The following is a 22,034-nucleotide window of genomic DNA, read 5'->3' on the forward strand; positions in this document are numbered from 1 at the left end:
GCAACCTCTACTTTGGAGAAAAGCCTGGTATCATATGTTATTGATTCTTCACAGACAAAAAGCTCTGCTCTTCCCTCAGATGTAGGAGATACTACATCTCTGCCTCTGATTAGTGCGTGAGTCCCAGAGCAGTCCAAGGGCTACCAGTAACCATAGTCAGCTGGTGTAGTTGTATGCTAGGAAACAGTTCCCACTGTGTCCCAAGCTGGAGAAATAAAAAACATAACCATGGTGCAAAGCCCTGCTGCAACACAGTACCTGCTGCATGAGGCACAGGCAGGTGCAGCCTGGGACCAGCATCTAAACAAAAGAAAAAAAATCATAAAAGGAGTTATTTCATATGAGTTGGAAGACAAAACCATTGAATGCTAGAATTTCTTTTCTCACTGTCACAGTTGATGTTAACTAGCACAAAAATGTAGTTTAAGGGCCAAACTCTGTCTCATTTAATGTATCTTGTAGGTACATAATTGAAGTCAGGATATGATTGATGCATTACGGATGTCTGCTGCTGAGCTAGTTGTAACTGGGATTCTCTTTTCTCTAAATGGCTGGAATTATAATAAGAACAGGGGACCCTTTGCCTCAGAAGCTGATATAGATCAACCATCACTGAGTCGAAAAAAGTAGATCATTCTGCTCTTATTGTTTTCTGTAATTTTGCATCCCGTTTTGCCACAATCAATTTGAAAACAAATTACCCTTTAGCTCCCCCAAGTGGATCATTAAAATGTCATTAAAGGTTTGTGGTTTGATTTCAAACTTGCATAAGCTGATGAAAAGGGGAGTATCTGCACTGAAGTTAACAGGAATAAATTTCTGTAAAGCTAGTATAAACCAAACCCCTATGTCCCTCTAACTTTAAATCTTAACATTATGCTCCATTTGAAGGTCCATAGTTCTTGGGAAAAGACCCCCCTTTTGCCATGAGTTGCAAGAAGAAGCTGGTTAATAGTTGTATAATTACTTCCATAGATATAGAAATCTATAGAGATAAATATCTTTTTCCACCTGATATGTTTGAATTATATTGTTCAAGAGCAGAGTTAATAAAACAGTTTTGCCTTATAAGAATTACAGTTTTAGTCCTGGCATATTTGATTCCCCCCAGTTGGTAGGAGCTCAATGTAATGATATTATGTTCACTGAGAAAATCTGTAGCTTAGAAAGGTATTTACTATTACTATTTTCTTTCAATTGTGGGGAATCTTTCAGAAATGGACAAGAAATTGGTTTGAAGCATTGTGCAGTCTATCAGAACGAGATACTTAGCTCTGACCAGCAGGCTTGCTGTCTGAAATTGATTTCAAAGGTCTTACTTCTTCAGATGATGGCAAAGAAAAGCTTATGGCAGAAAGTTTTCGTGAAAGAATGTATAAAGGTCAAAGCCACTAAGTCAGGAACAGGACTCTTCACTTGAGTAGGTCAAAATCCAGGCACTTGAAAAATAAGAGAAAAAACAGACTCAGAATCCTAAAAATAATTCAGAGCACCCTTAGTTTGGTGGCTCTTGATGCTTAAGTTGTAAATTGAACTAGAAGTTTAAATTTAAGTTGTGCCTAATATGCAATAAAAATCTATCAAGGGCCACAGAAATTATAACTTCTTCATTTCAGGTTTTAATCAGTTTCAGCCACTGAATTTGACATAAAAGCTATACCTAATTTGGTTCAAGGAATCCATTTGTTCATATTTGATGATTCTTTCCATTTAGCTATTGGGATATCAACCAAGGGTCCTGAAGGAGTAGAAACAAGTCTGATGCTAGAGATAGTATCTTCCATTTGGATTCCTCTCTACAAGAAGCAGGTTGAGGTTCTGAAGTGTATCCCGAAAGTTGGGGAAGGGTGTGGAGCACACATCCTATGATGGGTGGCTGAGGGATCTGGGGTTGTTCAGCCTTGAGAAAAGGAGGCTCAGGGAGACCTTTTCACCCTACACCTACCTGAAAGGAGGCTGTAGCAAGGTCAGTCTCTTCTCCCAAATAACAAACAAGAGTAAGAGAAAATGGCCTCAAGGCTCATATTGAATGCTAGATAAAAATTCTTCACTAAAAGGAAAGAGTTGTCAAGCATTGGAACAGGCTGCCCAGGAAAGTCACCAGGGCTGAGTCACCATCCCTGGGGATATTTCAAAAACATGTAGGTGTGGTATTTAGAGGTATGGTTTAGTGGGGCCTGACAGTATTAGGTTTATGGTGGAACTCAATGAACCTAAAGGTCTTTTAAAACTTAAATGATTCTGCAATTAAAGTTATCCTTCGTGATTTACCCTTTATTCCCATAGGACACTGGAATGATCAGAACTTTGAATCTTCTTCTCTTCCTAAAAAGAACAGTTCTTACTTTATTTCAAACACACTTTTATTATTCTTGTAAATTGTCATCTAGGTAAGCACATCTAGAACCACTGTGAGGAGAGCACCAAGCATATGAGAGGGAGAATGTCTGAGGCACTGGTGGTGCATCTTCCCTCAGCTTTTCTGGTCCCCCAGCCAGCTCTCTGGCATTAAGAAACAAATTGCTTCTTCAAATTTATTTCAAATTATTCCAACAAGGTAATGTAATATTTGACTTACATGCTAGTTTCTTTCAAACTTTTATGTGTACATAAAGCATGTGTTTCTTCAAACGCAATCAAGCAGGAATTTCTAAAAGCATTTGAATCAGTAGAGTAATCTTAAAAGTTATTCACTTCTGTTTCTTATAAGGTCCCACTAGCATTCTAAGTCCTTCCTCAACAAGTCAGACTTTGAAATTTAGATTTTGTTTCACTAATTAATTTTTCATTTAGATCATTTAGAATTTTCCCAGATCCATTTCCTTCTGTGATATACTTTCTGGGAAGCATTGTTCTAATTTTCTTATCCTGGGATTGTAAGTATTCAGAATGCCTTCTTCTAGATTAGGCTTTACCCACACTTCTGCTTTTGTCTCCCAGTTTTCTTGGCTCATAAGTGAGATCAGATTCTGTATCAAGATTCAAATATAATTTATTTATAATTATTTCAATGGTGCAGCTATGAGGAACTTTTCAGAAATACATATCTTCTGCTGAAAAAAAAAGTCCAGTATGTTCTATAATCCCCTAACCCACCTGTGCACCTGTGCTTTGATGACTAATCATATTATTCTTGTCTGTTATTCTGGATTACTTACGTAACCCTCCCCCTGTGGGACTCACTCTCTTCAGGGAACTTTTACCATAGAGATTCTTCAGGCAAGATATAAACACCTTAAAAGCACAAAGCAGGTTATTTGTCGTGTAACACACAATATATTGTAGGACTAATGAACCAGGCATTAAATCAACCCCCACCGAATGAGTCACTCAGTATAATGGGCAAGTAGTCATCACTCAGGTAAGGGGAGAGCTGGCCTCTGGGGCTCACTGGAACAGGCTGATTTGTGGTAGTGCTGAGCTGCTATCTTCTACTTTACCTTTCTTTTTTCTTGATAGGATTTTATGCCTCTTCATGTGAGTGTTGTTCCTTGAATCCTTGAGGTGCCAGTTTTCCTGTCTCAACAATCTTACTTGTGTCTGCAACTTTACCTTTCTTATCTCGAATGCTTCCAGCCTATGCACTCCCTCACAGCTCCCTCTCACACCCTAGCAATTTTCTCAGAAGGAAACTGAGAACAGTTGCAAGCTGCGCTGTACTGAAAGTAGGTCTGGAATCACAGATAGTTGGACTCCTGGGAGGAGGGTTACATGGAAGTGGCCTGGTTTACATTTCTTCTCAATTAATTCATCTTGCACTCTGAGCTTCTTTTCTCATACATACTTCTTTCACATGAATGATTCCGTCTTTGTCTTCTGTAAAATTAATCTTTATCATATTGGCTCAGTTACTGTCCAGATTTTGAACTTTTTGAGAAGTGTCCTTGAAAATCTCTCACAAATTGCACTCCTGATTTCTCTTAGGATATAATGATTGCTGTTCAGGATCAGAGGAAAAATACTAGAGAGAGAAATTAGTTAGGACTGCCTTCCATTAGTTTACAGCTAAATACTTTGGACCTTTCACAAGATGCTGGTGAGTCCCACAGTTTAATTGAAATATACTGTGTGGAAAAGTGACTCTATAGTTTTATTTAAAGTGGGTACATGATTATTGAAGCCCATGATATTTTTACTATAGGAATGAAAGAGCCTAACAGCAGCCATAGTGAAGCAAATCAGAGGGTCTACCTAACCCACTGTAATGTCTATAAAAATTACCATAAACAGAGGACAAAGGAAGGCTATGTAGCAAGTATAAAAACAAGCATATTATTATTTGCATAGCATTCTTAAAATAATAATTTTGAGCTTAAGGACTTCTGGAATTAGGCCAAATTTGTCCTTGACTTTTTAACCTTTGATAAGTTCCTATCTTCATCCAGTTTTATGATCTTACTGCAAGTCTTCTTCCCTAGAGAATGAATAAATATACTGAGCTGCCAAGGCTCATTCACAGTCTCTTGAAGAATTCACTAGAAACCTTCTTCCACCTTGAAAACTGTGATTTCTCCTGCAGTTTCCTGGTTTAAACAACTAATTCTCCATGAAAGAACTTCTTCTTATGGCTTAATGTCATGACTGCTGTTTTGTGGCTTTTGTGGGTTTTTTTGTAAAAGTGTTTTAAGAGTGGCTTCATCAAAAGCAGATCAAGCAAACTGTTAACCTTCTGTAGGTGATTTTGACTGCTTCAAGGAACACCAGTAGGCATCCTCACATGCAGTCACTTTAACTCTGTCTTTATTCATGTGTGTATTACTAGTATTCATTTTTTAATTCCTACTATTTCACCTGGAAAAGGGCATAGAAGCCAGTATTACTGTGAATCTTCCATGAAGCTATTCTCAAAAACTGACATCAATTTTGTCAATTTTCAGTCCTCAGATAACAAGTTTTTGTTGCTAGTAGCTCATCCAATTTGTCCTTGAATTCCTTCCCTATGTATCTTTTCTGTGCTATGGATCATTTTACACAGTTTTATAATTTCTTCTGTCAATGGTCTCATTGCAAACCAAAGAATCTTACATCATTTAGTGATTTCAGACATGCAGAAATCCTTGTTCTATATCTTTCTGGTCCTTCTCTTGGATTCTCTTGGATCTCTCACAGATTGGCAGTGATACATGTCTAATTTCAAAGTTAGAATTTCTTTATACATATCTAGCTTGAGCCTATAGGTCTAAATTATGGAAGCCACTGTGTTGAACTTAGTGCTCAGGGCTCTCATGAGGCTTTAGCTGACTTATGCACCTACAATATCTATGCCACATATAGTCTGTGCTTGAGGAACTTAAATGTACCACACATACTGAATTCAGATACCTTGATCAGGTTAGTGTCTCACTTAGCAGCCTCTTCATCTATTCCAGCAATGTTCCAGATAGTAACTCCACAGTTTGATTGGGTACCAATCACCAAATGGATGGATTTTGTACAGTACTCACTTGACAACTTAATTTCCCCTGCTATCTAGTATGAAAAGACGTCTTTTTCTTAGGAGGGCTGTCCTTCAGATTCTGTTTGAAAAAATACTCTGTGACTCTTCTTCTCTTGTTACTTAATTTCCCAAGTTTCTGCCACTCTGCAGAGACAGTTTTGGGAGAGGAACCAAACATACTCTGAGACATTGCAGCTCCAAAATTACAATTCCTGTTCCTTTTCTTCTCTGCTTCAGAGCCTCCTGCTAGATTTCATATCACTGAAAAGAGCTAAGAGAGCCACAGTCCTTTCTGATCTCTCAGATACACTGCTGATTGATAAAGATGCCCATAGCTCTTCCTGTAGTTGCTTTCTAAATGGCACCAACGATTTTGCTGATCAGAAGAGGTTTCAAGACCATGAGGCTGCCCTAGCAATGGGCTGTGGGATCTCAAGTTGTTAGGTATTTTGTTATTAAAAATATCTTCTAGAGTTGTGGAGTGTAGAAAGTCATCTGTATGACATTTCCTTTGTGCACTCTTTGCAAACATTTGAAAGCATATTACTAGGGTACTTGATTAAGTTCTTGAAGTTAATCTATGTGAGCCAATACTTGTTTAGACACAACCATATTGATGATGGTGCAAACCCAAAAGTCTTCTATTTCAAAGTTTCTAGCTAGCATAAAATTCTTGAGAATGTCTCTGATTTCTGCAAAAACAAATATGTCTCTTTTATTGAAGAACAGATATTTCTAGCCTTTGAAATTTTCATATGAATCTTTAAAATTCTCTACCAGGCAGACTGCACTTTGGGTATTCTCACTCATTAGTAGAGTGGTAACTATGTATAAGATGCATTAATACATTCAGGAAAACATTTTCTACTGAATTTATGGTGGGTTTTATATTAAGTAACTACAATTTTGAAATGGGTAATGGACATCAGTTTGTTTGAGGAAATAGGAAGGAAATGTTCAATATCCATTCAAATACTTTGGCTAAATATGCAAAGCTATCCTAATTAATATATGTATATAGGACCAAATATTAAGCATTCTTTTGACAACAGAAAAGTTGCTCATGTCTTTCATATCAAAAACTCTGAAGATGAGTATGGAACTGAATAGCTTTCATCATGATGAATTATTTCTTCATGAGGTAAGATGTATATGGATTTGTTCCGTTTCTCCTGAATTAGTAGGACAGTGTTGTAAATTGGATTACATTCGTATGTGTTAGCCAATATGGTAGCAAATACAAAGGATAACACGCTCAATTATTCTATTTACTTTTGACACTGGATCATTAGGTTCATTAAATGTACAAAAAATGCCTTGCAATATAATACAAATAGCATTTTTCCATATACAGCAGTTGTGTAGATTTCCTTTATCCAGGGTACCCATAGAGGTCTCAAAGTGTTTTCAATAATGCATATCTGTTTCTTTAATAATTAGATATATACCAATTGCAATCATGTATTAATTTTTTTCCTTTGGATCTTGCATTTAAAATTTATTCTTTCTGCAGTCAGACTCTTTCTGTTTTGAATGCTGATCATATCTCCATTAGTCACTCTGTTCCTAAATTACTGTGGATGTTACTTATAATTTAGAAACTGTCATTATGTTGTAGTATTGCAGTGGCTGTCTCTAGAAACCATTGGAGGCTCTGTATCTTCAACAAATCCATGTGCCAGTATTTTAACTTCATAACACATTTAACTCTTCCTTACAGTGTCTGCATGTCACATTTAGCACAGGCAGTGATCTTTTAGCCTTGGAGTGATTTGATATGCTAGCTTCCATCTGTTCCTCACACTAAAGAAAATACTTTTTAACTACATCATTCTCTTTCCTTTACACTATTACTTGCAAAAGATCATGAGATGATGAAGGAAGGAGGGAAGGAAGGAGGGAAGGAAGGAAGGAGGGAAGGAAGGAAGGAGGGAAGGAAGGAAGGAGGGAAGGAAGGAGGGAAGGAAGGAGGGAAGGAGGGAAGGAGGGAAGGAGGGAAGGAAGGAGGGAAGGAAGGAGGGAGGGAAGGAGGGAAGGAGGGAAGGAGGGAAGGAGGGAAGGAGGGAAGGAGGGAAGGAGGGAAGGAGGGAAGGAGGGAAGGAGGGAAGGAGGGAAGGAGGGAAGGAAGGAAGGAAGGAAGGAAGGAAGGAAGGAAGGAAGGAAGGAAGGAAGGAAGGAAGGAAGGAAGGAAGGAAGGAAGGAAGGAAGGAAGGAAGGAAGGAAGGAAGGAAGGAAGGAAGGAAGGAAGGAAGGAAGGAAGGAAGGAAGGAAGGAAGGAAGGAAGGAAGGAAGGAAGGAAGGAAGGAAGGAAGGAAGGAAGGGTATGATAGGTACAATTATTTTTTTTGGTAGTATAATGATTCTTTTCTAATTCACCTGATGTCATTTTGCACTTCAGGTTATTTAAATAGAAGAAATTATATAAATATTTTGATATAATTTCCCCGATTCTATTATTTCCTTACATTATGACAATGACAAAAAATATTGTTTTCTGATTTAAAAGTGATATTAAAATAACTATGTTTGATTTGTAAATCTAGCCATTGAAATTTGCAAATAGCAATTGCTTTTCCCTCCTTTCTGAAACATTTGCTTTAGGATTTTTAAAATCAGAACTTCCCCCCCTCTTTTTCTTTTTTATTTCTTTCCTTCTCTTCCCCCACACTCTCTTCAAAACAAATTATAATGAGGTAGTGATTGGCAGCCATTTTTAGCACTAATAATCAAAGCTGAGCAATTTTAGCACCTATTGTGTTCCATCTCCAGGATCATTTTCTTGTCCTGTAACACACAAGGTTGCACAAATGATTGATTTATTGAAAAAATTATCTTGCATTATAAAGCAACCTGCTCTACCTATTTCCAGAGAGACTACTGTCTCTGAAGTATCCTAGCAAAATCTTGTTCCATTCAGGGAACAAATAAATTGCCTTATCATGTGATTTTCTATCTAAAATCTTGGTGTTCTATCAGAAGGTTCATATTTCAAGTTTCAGAATGTGATCTCCTTTCCAGGGAGTACAATATACTTCTTATTTCCTTTAAAACCCCTAGAAAATAACCTCTTCTGCCAGCCCACCAGTTCTCTACAAAAACAGATAAAATACAGTCACTAAATATTTTGTTGTCCTAGGCAACAACTTGTTCTGCCTTCGTTAGCTTAGAAGAGGCCTGAATAAAGAATTATATTTTACCAGCTTAACCTTTTAAGTGTTGATGAGCCAGCAAGGAAATTGGATTTCCATTTTAAAATAATGTCCTTTTTCAGATCAAGCTGATATTAATTTAGAAATTTTATGCATATCCTATTTTGAATTTCACCTCTGAAATGTGCAGGCTTAGGATAACATCCTTTGTTACTACAAGAATTGTCGATTGTAGTAAAAGACAGCTGCTCTAAATAATTTCATTATGGGTATTTTATTTTTATTTTGTAGACAATATCTGTGATACTTGGTCTGGAATAAATTGCTTTTTGCAAATGCTTGCATTTCCTACCCACAAAACCAACCTTTCATAGTTTTCGCTTAAGGCATTTTAAAACAGATTGTGTTGATTGAAGGTCAATACAAAATACTTGAAGGTGATGATACATAAAAGCAAACAAGAACATAATTGTGTTAATGTTGTAAACTAATACTTCTGCCTTTATTTTGAAGCAATTTGCAGCGATAAAAAAAATCATAAAGAAATATCCCCTTTTTTTCAAAGAAATAAAGCTGCAGAATTTATTACATAATGTTTTTAAGGACTGCAGTACTATTTTGGTGCTTTTCAAAGAATACTGTGTTCAGTAGTGTGCAAAGGAGAAATAAAATCTTTAAAAACTTAATTTTTTTTTGTTTTCTGCTTCTTCATTACTTTGTAGGATATTGTGATGAGTTGATATTTCCTGTTAAAAATCCTGAGTGTATCAGATCTTGGCTAGCATGATTTGTCTTCTGTTTGCAACTGATTTCAATAGTTGAAGGTAAAGAGAACTGAATGGCAGTCATTTTAACTATAAAGGTATTGAAGATCAGAAATATTTGAGAAATATTTTCCCTCTATAACAGATTTTGTTAACATTCTCAGGCATGAGAGCCAATGCAGTTTTGTGCCATATAGACCTATCAGTGTGATTAATGTGCCAGAATTAGGACAGCAGCCTTACCCTGGGTCTTTTGCTTCATTCTCCTGTCTCATATTGTTCAGAGCTACTTTGGATATCTCTGCAGTCCACTGCATTTGTATCATACAGATACAGCACTGGATTTCAAAGACTGGAAAGTATTATTCCAAGATTATTAATAGAAGTAAGGTCAACATTTTTCAGAGCAGTAAAGTTGAGGGGAAAGTATTTACTCAACTGTAAAATGTTCTGTTGCAGCCTACAGACACCAGTCTGAGTCCTTAAAGTCATCTTCAGGGATTTTTGTCCTTTACTGTTTTTAACTTTCAAATAAGGTTTCAGTCACTTTCCATAAAGAGCAATGCACAATTCTAATAGCTGTTGGTGCCAAGAAACCTGTCATATTCAGTCTGTATTATTTCAAAATTAAATACCATTATCTCCAGTTATAAATTTTCTATTGATGTAAATAACTCACTGGCAGCCCAAATGTTTACATCCTTGAAATAGTTATTGGCAAGAACTTGCAATCCCTTTCATAATGATCAAGGCCTTACAAGGTTATGTACATTTAACTCCTGATTTATATTCCTACATCAGACTGTTCTTTCTTACTCATTGCTTATTTCAAATATTGTTCTTTGCGCCACATAGAGATCTTGAAAATGCTGTACTCATCCAAAATCAGTATGTGTATGGATTTGAATGCACTACTATAATGTGAAAAATAATTTGAGAAAATGCAGTTAAACTTCTTTGTGCAATGATATTCAAAATGTTATTCAGATAATGAACTACAACATAACTGTTGCAAACCTGTGAGTCTGTTAATAGGAAATTAGAAATCTTTCTAGTTTTCTGGAGTTCAAAACAGAAAATCAGTTTCAAAATCTATGAGAACGCTTTATCTGTGCTTTTTTTAATCGATGAACTGTGCCTTATTCAGATGCACTAATGACAGAAGCTTCTGGAAAAATATAGTTAGACCTCAGTTATACTTTTCTTTGTGTATTAAAAGCTGGAACAGAACCTGTCTGAGCTAATCAGGTTGTATGAACACATTCAGCAGTAAAGGACTGACAATAAATATATTTCCAAATACTCTTTTTTATCACTCTTGAGGCATCAGCCAAGCACCTGGCCATCCTGATTTTCTCAATGTCTGGATTTCATGCTACCCTTTAAAGTAATAGATTCAATAATAATTCTATTGTGTTTGCAGATAAGCTGCTAATGGCTGTCTTTCAGTCTCTATCACCTAAGGATTTTTTCATCATCTCCTGTTCTACATGCATGATCTACTTGAAAACAAAAAACACAGTCATAATGACTTTCCATAAAATACTTTCCCCTCCAGTAAGCCATAAAGAAATGCATATGCACTCATGTGCACACATAAAGCACAAGAAGAATTATGCAGAGCTAAGTATTTAAAACATTTGTGTTCCCACACACAATATGGTTCTACTGTGTTTTCAGTGAACATAACCAAATGCAAGGTATTTTGTGCTTCCTGCTTTATAAGTTAAATTTATGTAAGATTTATATAAGCAATAGATAAGCATCAAAGCCATAGCCAAGGAGGATGGATGGCAAAACAAACTAGCTCATAAATTTACATTATTAAAGAGAAGTGATGGATCTATGCTCCTTCTTTGGTTGAAGCTGAGCAACAATTAGCAAGCAGAAATAATTCTTCTCACACACTTTTGATAGGAAAGTGTACAGTAGCACAAGTACATGACATTCACCAAAAAAAGTTCATTATTTTAGGTTATCTGCTCTGATCTGTGAATGTGGATTTTTGTTAATTTGTGACTCTCTGGGAATCAGAAGCATAAGATGTGAATATGTGAGAGGAAAAAAAAAAAGACAGAAGTTTAATATGTCTCTAAGCATATGGAGTGGTTGGCTTTGGAAATTCACTAGAACTGAAGCATGGCAAAGAGGAAGCTGAGACTGAGGAGAGTTAGTAGTAAATGAGATAAATGCGAGGATGAGATGTCAAGAGTCAGAAACAAGTGCCATTAGAAGTGAATGGGCTTAGCAAGAATGACTAGAAACGTATTTTGAACAAACACAGAGCATCTAAGTATCATAGAAAACAGAAAATATGGTAACAGTCCTTATTTTATGTCAATTTAAAATGGAAGCAGATGACTATACAGATACATAGAGAATTTCAAATACTCAAAATGTCTCCCACAATTAGGTCTTCTGTTTTCCTTTAGTCAAATCAACTTGCTGACCCTTTGCGTCAGAGATGCACCATCAAGGTTTGACAGCGAGATCCTAGAGTTCTCTCTAAAATATGATCAGAAATTAATCTTTCAGTATTTTTGTAGTGTTATTAATAAACAATACTATAAATATCAAAATGATGATTTACAGAAAATGTGAAAGATGACCACTTGTCATATATTATAGAAGAAATAAAACATTGGATAGTATTTCAGGTAAGGAGATTTGTCTCAAGAATACCTTGATATGAGAAAGAGTTTACAAATGATTCTTTGAAGATGTTTCATCTAAGCTGAGGTTCTCAGCAAAATATTTTCCTGTGGATTTTGATGTGTACTTCAGCTTTTCACCATAAGGTTTCTAATGGACACTGGAATTCAGATAAGGCAGAGAAGCAATCTGACTGCTATCTTCTTTTCATTTCCCCAGGGATTAAACACAGATTATTCCAGTGTGTCAAGGATAAAACCCCTTCACTGTTTTGCAGGAGGTGCTGTTAAACAAAAGGGCTGAAATTTTGTGTTTATTGCTGGGAATTTGCTATATTTCCATAAGCATCAGCATTTTAGCATCTCATTTGTTTGTGGTAACCTAAGTATTTTTTTCCATGTAAGTATGGAATTAACTACTGTGTTTTGCTACAAGGAATCAAGGAAGATACTGTTGATAATTAAACACAGACCAATTAAGAGGAAAATGAAGAATTTTATTTGGTCCTGAAACTCACTTATTTTGTTTGACTGTGCATGTAGCAATTATGAAGACACTAAATAGACTCAGAGTTTCTGAAATATAAATCTTCTGATGGGAAAATGTCAAGGTAAGTTTAAATGAATAAGAGGGTCAGAAATGTGTTTACTGAAAAGCAGAAAACTACTATCAGAATCACAACGCATAATTCTGAATATATGAAATCTTGTATTTGGATTTAGTCTTCATCATGTCCTTCTGATGTCTTGCAAGTAAAAAAAAAAAAAATTAAAAAAACAAACTAACAAAAATAAGGAAAAAAATCCCCAAACCTTCCCAAGTATCTGTCAAAAGAGCTATCTCTTTATAACAAATATTTTATTGAATTTTAAGAGAGATGTATGTAAGTGACAATACCCGCTGTCAGTTTTTACTCACAACTAGTAAAATAAGTAGTAGCATGTTTTATTTATTTTAGAAGTTAGCTGACACTTGGCTTTGAAAAATACTGTTGGAAATCAATTCTTTTCATTGTTCATTTTGTTTTCTGCTTCATCTTTTTTATCTTAAGGGTAGTTTCCCATTAAAATGTTTCAGAGCTGTGTTCACTCTCACTGTGTGTGTCCCCCCTTGAGTTCCTATTCCAGTTCGCTGACATGCCAAAAGTAAGTACAGAAAGAACAAACACTGGTCAGTGCAATGGATATTCTGGAACAAGTCTGGAGGGCTTATATCTTTGGTGCTTTCACCAAAGTTATCTTGCCAGCAGCTGAAAACTTGGAATTCTTCTGTATCTCCTCATGAAACTCATTGATGCTTTAGCAACGCAACACTCTTGTCCAGTGCATTGCTTTGGCATGAGGCTCTTGGGAATGTTTAAGATGTGTGCACTCAAGTGTCTCTGATGGTAGGATACCATGAGTTGCTCAGTTGATATGTGAAGCTATATACAAAGCAATAAAAAATTAAAAAAAAATAAAGTTACGCAATCATTTAACAGATTCCTGTGTTATGTTTAATTTGCTTATGGTCTTCCTCCCCTGGCTTTTATTTTATAAGACTTCTCTTTTGCCAGTCTTCATAAAGTACTACAGCATGAGTAATAAAAAACAAGGCTAACAGTATTCTCAGAGAGCTTTAACTCAACCAGTTTCTCTCCTCATGGATAAGCAGAAGAGCCCTCAGTTACTTTATTGATATTTTAGAGTGCATCTTCTAACCAGCCTTTACCAAAATGATTCAAGATCAAAAGGGTTTGCAGCACAACTTTACTAAATTATTCCAAGTAAAGGGCAATGTTGGGAAAAATTCCTAACTGCATCTTTCATCTGCCCATTATATTAATTATTTTACATGTTCCACTAATTAAGTGGGTGGAAGTGGAGAAACACTGCATTACTAGAGAGATGTATGTTTTCCCTATGTATGTGTTAACTTTTAAGTTCCTTGTGATGATTGGTCCTACACTATGCAATCATGAATATACTGGTAATTGACAAGATTATTTTATTTTTACTAAAATAATTTGATTTAAGAAACACACACTCTTCTACATAACTGTGTCATATTTATTAAAAGAATTTTTTTAAATTTATTTAAAATTTTTTTAAATAAATTGCATTTGAAAATCTATATAATTTTAAAATATCTAAATATTTTTTAAAATCATCTTGAAAGTTTATTTCATGTACCTAGGGCTTCACTTGAAACTGGAATGAAATCATTAGTGTTTTCCTTGACCTGTATTGAACATGCTAAATTGTGTTCTGTTTTAGCTAAAGGAGGAACAATAGGAGGATAAAATTTCAGTTTCTAACTATATCAGTGAAATTCATGCTTACAACCCAGTCATAGGAGATACATGTCTAGCTTCTTGCTATAATCATTGAAGATATGCAGGCATTTCTCTGATGTGATTCATCTAGTCCTAAAGCAAATGCCTAAATTATATCAAATGAGTCATGCCTTAAAGGTGTCTATTTTCCCCTGGTAATTAAAGGGACCTTTACATGGGTACAAGATCTCTGTTGTGGACATTTTATATGCCATAAGATAAATATTGCTCTGAATCTCTGCTTGGCTTTGTACTTGAGGAAATACAATAGAAATTACTGACTTAAAATTGTGATGTACAAGAAAAATAATAATTAAAAAAATACTCTCAGTATCAAAATTCCTGAGATGAAACCTGTTTCCCTTAGAAACCTGTTTCTTATTTGAGGAAACGTACTTGAAAGTCTCGGTATGTTCTGAGAAAGTAATTGTAGCACATCATCGTATACCAACACATTTTATCATTAACAGCCACTGGATGTACCAGACTGCTAAATGCTGCCTACTCCTTTGGAACATCATGTATCATATGTCTGGGTTTTTTCAGTCCTGCAACTATGTCTCTCATACTTCTGTGGCATTTGTACCACAAAAGAGAACAACTTTTACCATGTCTTTTTAAATCCATGCTCCTAGTTATGAATAGAAAGAACAAAGTAAATAACTGCATTTTTCTGATATGTCAGTATTCTGAGAAAGTCCAGAATAATCTCATATAAAAAAGATTTTCCAATTCCCATTTTAAATTCCTGCATTTTATCCAAGACCTGTGTTATTTTATTCAGGCAAGATAAATCCCATTCAAATAGAACAGACTTGATTTTATAAGGGTTGTGCTCTTTACAGCTACACCTACAGATTTGAACTCATTTGCAGTTCCTAAGATTAAATTTTGGATATGATTTGACAATTGTAATTTTGACAATTTGTAAGCTTCACAGCAAGATAATAAATATTAATTCTGTGTTCAGTGGTCAAACCAAGCACTTGCTGAAACTATAGCTCAGCAAATCTTGTGGACTCAGCTAATATATCTGCTTTATATTTGAGGCCTAGAAAAGTTGTTTACAAACATTTTTCTAGTGTTGTCTTAGAAAATAAGTATGTATATGGCAAGAAAGGAATGAAATCTGATTATGCTGTCCTATGTGCTGAAAACAGCCATACATGCAGAATCACCAGCTCCTGCCTGTATTCCTGAGATTAATTTAAAATACAAAATAGTTTGAATATGGTCTTACAGTTGTAAAAAGGGATGTTATCAAAACATATTTTTAAGTGTCTTTAATATTTCTGTGCATCACCTCAGTACAGTTTTGCATGTATCCTCAGAAAGATACTAATATGTGCTTTAGAGAATTGCGAGAAGAAAGAAAAACTTCACCAGAGAGTTTAAATTATATCAGTAACATAATTTAATACTGTTAGCAATACTGTTGTGGAGTACAGAAGGAACATGACAGAACTTTAAAGATTTGAAGTTTAAAACCAGAGCAATGTATTCAATTGCTTAAAAAAATAAGATTACACAAAAAAAAAAAAAAATTAGTTAGTGGAAAAAAAAACGTTTATGACAGATGAAAAATTAGAAAATACTGTCTCCCTAAATGAGCAGTGTAAAATCATCCTTTCATTAATTTAAGGAAGGTGAATGTACAGCAGTCCTGCATGACAGGAAGAAACCTAGCAGAAGTCTCCCCAGCCCTAACTTGTGTGATTCAGTGACAATAACACATATTAGCTTTCCCAGCAAGCAGCATATATTGTGATATTGCTTACAAGATGGCATTTTAGAGTCATTGTAGTAAACGAAAATTCCACTAGGTGGATCTGGTGCTCTTCTAACAGGGTTTGGGAATGTTAGTGCACAGCAATTCCGTGCTCTGTTTGTTTTGATTGTTTTCTTAACTCTTCTGAGTATGTCAGAATCCAAACATTTACTTATATTCTGGATGTTAGGACTAATATTATATTTCTTGATTAAAGGTAAAATACATATGATCAAATAAGACCAATGTATGAGACTTTAATAATGTGTAATTCCATTGCTGAGTAGTTAGTATTTATGTTACTGCTAGTATTTATCTAAACTGCTAGAGTCATGTTTTATTTCAGCCCTCAAAATTACCATTATTTTTTAAACTTGTACTGTAATCACAATGGACTTTGAATTACATTTTTTCTGGGAAGTATCATCAGTCTAAGTAGAATTTTAAACTGGTAAATTTTTTACATTTAAAACATTTTTAGCACCTCAAGTGAAGTATGACAACAGAACATGAGCAACCAGAGGAACTTCCTTTTTGTATGGGCCATTGCTTAAGTGAGGATGTCAATTTAAACACGTCTCTAGAGCTCTGCTATGGTCCAGTGCAGCCACTAATATTTTTATTAAAAACAGTTTATACTTACTACCTTTTTCTCTCAAATGGCTTAAGATATGCAACTTCAGGCATGCAGCTTGTATATTCTCAACTTGTATTCTTCTTTAAAGGCTGCAATTGCTGTTTGAGACCCAAAGGCCTTATTGTCCAAACACCTGCATCTCCCAGAGGGGTCAGACTGGTCCAGTAAAAGGTTGTTTTTGTTACTACAAGCCCTACCCCTTTGAGAAGGTTTAGTGTGGGTTGCTGGCTTTAGAAAAAGGTTTTCTGTCTTTTTTTTCTTGCCATTTCTGGTGTTACACAGTTGGTTATTTTTGCAAAAAAGGTTCATGTTATTAATGCTAGATAACTACTCCAAATATTTCCACAAACTACAGGACTCTCAGCTGTGTTTGCATTTTCCTAATATGCTAATGAATAAGTTTTGGAATATTACAGAGAATAATACAGAAAATAAAGCATAACATATATGATAAAATCCTAGTCTGCACACCAGAAAACCAGTTCTGATAATTTTTCAAACCCATTCACTATATGTGGTTTTATTTCTGGTGGACATGTGGTGCATATGTGGGTTCATATGCAGCAAACATAAGTCTATTGACAATAGTCCTGCTGAGACACTAGAAATTATTGTCAGACCCACAGAGGTCCAGAGTGCAACACAGGCTCCTATCATGCAAGAAATGAGAGCTTATATCATGTACTACTGATAATTACAATTTATCTGGTATCTGGTTTGGTTTTTTTTCTTTAGAAAAAGCAGTAAAGAAAGCTCACTGTTAAGAAAGCTTTTAAAACAAGGCTGTACGTTTTCTTTCTATTAAATATGAAGGTGCAGACCATCTACTCATCAGCTATTTTCATCTAATGCCACGCCACACAACCTATGCAGGGAACTGGATTGGTTCCCCACTTTACCAGAACAATCTTCTCACTTCTTTTCATGGTAGGTGTAGAATGGAGGTCTATTTCAGTCATTGAACAAGACTAGAAGTTGAGGCATTTCCCTGCATACGAAGATCTCAAAAGATTGCAACATCCAAAAGACATTCATCAAAAAGAGTAAACCAGTCTGAAAAGTGCTATGGCATGTTTAAAAAATAACAGTTATTTGACTGGCAGACATAGAACTCTCCATCTTTCTATAATTATAAAAATTAAAAAAAAAAAAAAAAAAAAAAAAGTGGTACACTTTTCCTAAAGCTCATAACCATTCTTTCATCTTTCCATAGCCTAATACAACCCTCCATATCAGAAGTATTGCAGAGGTGTGATGTAAAAGCTTTCTAAGCTCTAGGAAGCTTGCCTAAAAATACCAGGTAAACAGAAGATCAAATGTGCAATGGATTGTGATTCATGTGTTGAAATACCCTTGTGACCTCCTTTATTCTAGAAAAATGTAAGAACAACTAGAACTAATATTTCAGTACAGAAACTTATCTATGGAAATAAAGAAATTCTCTTTGTACTCATATGAAATTAAGCATGAAATAGCCAGTACTGGATGCAGAAATCTGAGTATTTACAAAATTTATTTCTGCCAGAATTTCTTAGTGAAACTGAAGCATACATGCCTTTGAGCTACAAAAAACTACTCAGTCTTTATTATTACACACCAGAATCTCATGAGTTAACAATCAGAAGAATTTTGCTTTTCAATTCTTTTGCCAACTGTTGCTTGACATAACCAGCAGCTATCATTGTAACCAATACTAAGGCATTTGTGAGTGTGAAGAACTAACAAGGAGCACTATTTTTAACTTTAGTTTCTAAGCAGTGCAATAGCAACAATACTAGTGCTGTGACACCGCTCCTCCGCTTCAGTTCTGCCCACAAAGCCTACCTTAAACAAATGAAGAGTACACACTTGGAGAATTCCATCATTAATGAGCTACAAATTTTACATAGTTATACGAACACAAAACAATCTTCTGCCAACATTTGGGCATTTCAAACATGTCTTACTGCTCAAAATAAAAAACACAGGGGTCAGTAATTTTGGCATATAAAGATTTTTCCTATGGTTCATTATGTGCATTGCCAGAATTGACCTTGAACGGAGAAGACTGAAAGTCTGTTTCTTGTCTCTTGATATTTCAAAAGATTATTTCTATTATGTCCTAAATCTTCTTTGTCATTGTGAGCTTTATTTCTAAAGTAACCTCTTATGGTATTTCTCAGGAGAACACATAAAATGTCACAGACTAGCCTGGCAGATTACAGATTGCCCTGGTAGTTCTTGACACACCAAGACATTTTTGGAAACTACTAGAGACAGAAAACTTTGAACAGTTTTGATTAAAATTCAAATTTCACATGTATTTTTTCAAGCTGTTATTGCACTCATTTCCATGTGGACCACGTAGGATACTACCTCTTTAATTCCTTGTAAGTGTCTGTTATTGCTGGTGGATTTCTATTTGCTGCAATAATAAGCAAGTAGCAGACATAACCTCTCTGGCTTATGGTACATTACCAAATTAGTTGTGACTTCAGAGCAATGAATTCCATAGCTACGTCTGTATTAGTAAATTAAACAGTGTCCAGGAAATGTGTCCAGACACTAGAGCACGCTTTCAGAAGGACCCAGGTATCCTTTTGGTTTATACCCACTAGGACTGAAGAGGTGCTTGAAAAAATTAAGGTTCCTTTTTGCTTCTTCCTCTCCTTCTTTCTGCTCATTGCATTGGATCCTACTATTCTGGAAAAGGCAGGAAAATTTTTGCCCTCAGCATGATATTTACCCTGGTATCGTAAAGTATATATATATATATATATAAAATAAAATATATACATGCATTAAAACAGTTTAAAAATATCCTGCTACCTGCAATGACAAATGTCTATCTTTAACTCCTTGTCCTCTTTCTCTTAGTTATACCAAAACCCATCTTCATTACTGTCTTGCTGTGACAACACTTTATATGAAATTCTAATGACTTGCAACTCAACAGGGAGTTTTAATTAGGGACAAAAGTTTTCCATTTCTGACTTTCTCACAATACTGTCATACAAGTAGCAGAAGAAGGGTTTAAATTTTAATGTGTACTCCAGCATAGTCCTTTGATTTGTGTTCTAAGTACTATTTGGCAGCCTGCCCTTATTACTTGTGTTTTACTTTATTACTATACATTTTGAAAAATTGCTTTAAGAGTTGGTACAAAGTATGGGGAAGAATAATCTAGGCATTTGCTGTTATACATCTTCCATTATTATCTTATTTCCAACAATTTTGCTGTACTTGTCAGCTCTCTCGCATTCTATGATACTCAGGTTTTTTGATTGTTTTATAATTTTGACATCAGCTGTGAATTAAAGCCTGCTACTTCTTCCATTGCTCACACTGTAGACATTACTACTTTAACTTTGAAAACTACTCAGAGGAGGGATCACCATGTAATCTGCACAGTATTTGGCACAGTGACTTTCTGACTCATAATCAAGTTTGTCTGTCCACTCTAGAAGAAAAAATAGCTTATCCATATTTTATTATAAGTGATTTAAATTTTGTTTTGATTTGATCAGGTAAAACCCTAGCAAAATACAGTCTTCCAGATGTCCTGCATCAACAGGGTGGCGCTGTCTGCACTGCAGCATAACTGTGTGATCTCAGAGCTCACATACATCCTGGCTTACCCCAGGGAAGCTGGTTTATTCTTGGGAAATTGTTCCATCTCAAATTTTATTTGAGGGAATAGCTGTTGAAATTTGTGGTACCACAGGTGTGGTGTTTTCAGTAGCTGTGCTACCAGGGTACATCAGCACAGGCTGAGGCTGCACATCTGGGCAGCTGTTCCCCTGGTGCTTATGTACCCAGGCTGTGACTTGCTCCCGCTGGGAATCTTTGTCTGTCTCACGGTGGGGCAGGGATGGCGCAGGGGGAGCCTGGTGCTGCACTGACTGTGCCACAGCGCTTCAGCAGTCAGCTGTGCCTGGCAGTTGGGGCGGTGTGGGCGCAGAGCACCCTCCTGCCCACAGCCTCTTCCCTCTGGCTGGCAGCGCCTGAGCCAGGAATGACTCAACTTTTCTGTAAGATAGCGACGGAAGTCTCGAGCGCTGTTATTTAAAACTGTAGTATTTCCAAGCTGAACTGAGCGGATGTGTAACACATGTCACAGAGCTCCATCGTCTGTTTGAAGGAGTCGCTTTGCAGAACACTTAAAGTAATGTTTTACCATTGGTGCTGGAAAGGAATGGATTTTGAGAATCGACACAGGAACAAGAAGATTTGGGAAGAATATGGAAGCAACAGGGTCCCACAGGACCGGGGGCTCCCCAGGGCAGTAGGGCAAGGCCTGGCAGCCCAGCCCCATCCCACCAGCCCAGCCAGGAACAGGGCATCTGCAGGGGAGCAGGGCAGCCCCAGGGATCGGGCACCTTCCCAGGGAAGGGACCAGGCTGCACTGGGATATCGGCCCACAAGGGGGGTCAGGATCAGGGAGGGTGTGTGGGGGCTGGGGTCAGACATGGCCCCAGGGTTGTTGTGCAGGGCTTCCCCATGGCGGTGTCTGGGGGCCTCCATGATGCCATGGACAGCAGAGGGGATGTGCTCTGGGCCTCAGCAGAAGTGTAGAGGTAGCTGAATGCAGCATGGCAATGGCATGAGCCTAGTTACACCTTTTCTTCCTTCAATGGTTAAAATCATCCAGAATATAACAACCTTGCTGTTTGTGTAGCTTACAAATATCAGTACTTTTTAAACTGGAATTCGAGATTGTTTAGATATTTTGGCATGTTCAGAAATTTGTATGTTTTAGTTTACTTGCTTGTATCATAGAATCCCAGAATGCTGAGGGATTGGATTGAGCCTTAAAGACCATCTAGTCCCAACTTCTGCTGCCTTAGGCAGGGGCACCTTCCACTAGACCAAGCTGTTCAAGGGCTTATCTAGCCTGCCTTGAACATGGCCAGGGTTGGTGCATCCACAACTCCCTGAGTAACCATCCTCACAGTAATTTCTTCCTAATAGCTAATCTAAATTTCCTCTCTTTCAATCTGATGAAAGAGTCTCTCTCTAGCTTCCCTCTAGGCCCTTTTTAGGTACTGGAAGGTTGCTGCAAGGTCTCCACAAAAGCTTCTCTTCTTCTTTATCCTTTACGTCAAAATCTGGGTATAACAGAGACCCCTTTATTCAGGATCACTACTGCATAGGTATAGCAGCTTTCCTTTGGAGGAACTCTTCAGGATATAGGATACAGGAACATTTTAAATGTTTCTACTCAAGAATCATTTGTAGGATATCTGACTTTGGCTTGTCATTCCTTTGAGTATGACAATCCAGCTCTTTTAATTAAGTTGAATATGAAGCTTGGTGGTTTTGTTATTATTTGGG

At 36.4% G+C, this 22,034-nt stretch overlaps 1 protein-coding gene across 7 annotated transcripts in view; it reads left to right on the top strand.

Annotated features, from left to right (window-relative positions):
• The window catches only part of ANKS1B (ankyrin repeat and sterile alpha motif domain containing 1B), a 412,251-nt gene that overhangs the window by 259,364 nt on the left and 130,853 nt on the right, over positions 1-22,034 (top strand). The window lies entirely within an intron of this gene.

This window comes from Cyanistes caeruleus, chromosome 4, assembly GCF_971803275.1.
Source record: "Cyanistes caeruleus chromosome 4, bCyaCae1.hap1.1, whole genome shotgun sequence".
NCBI classification, from domain to species: domain Eukaryota; kingdom Metazoa; phylum Chordata; class Aves; order Passeriformes; family Paridae; genus Cyanistes; species Cyanistes caeruleus.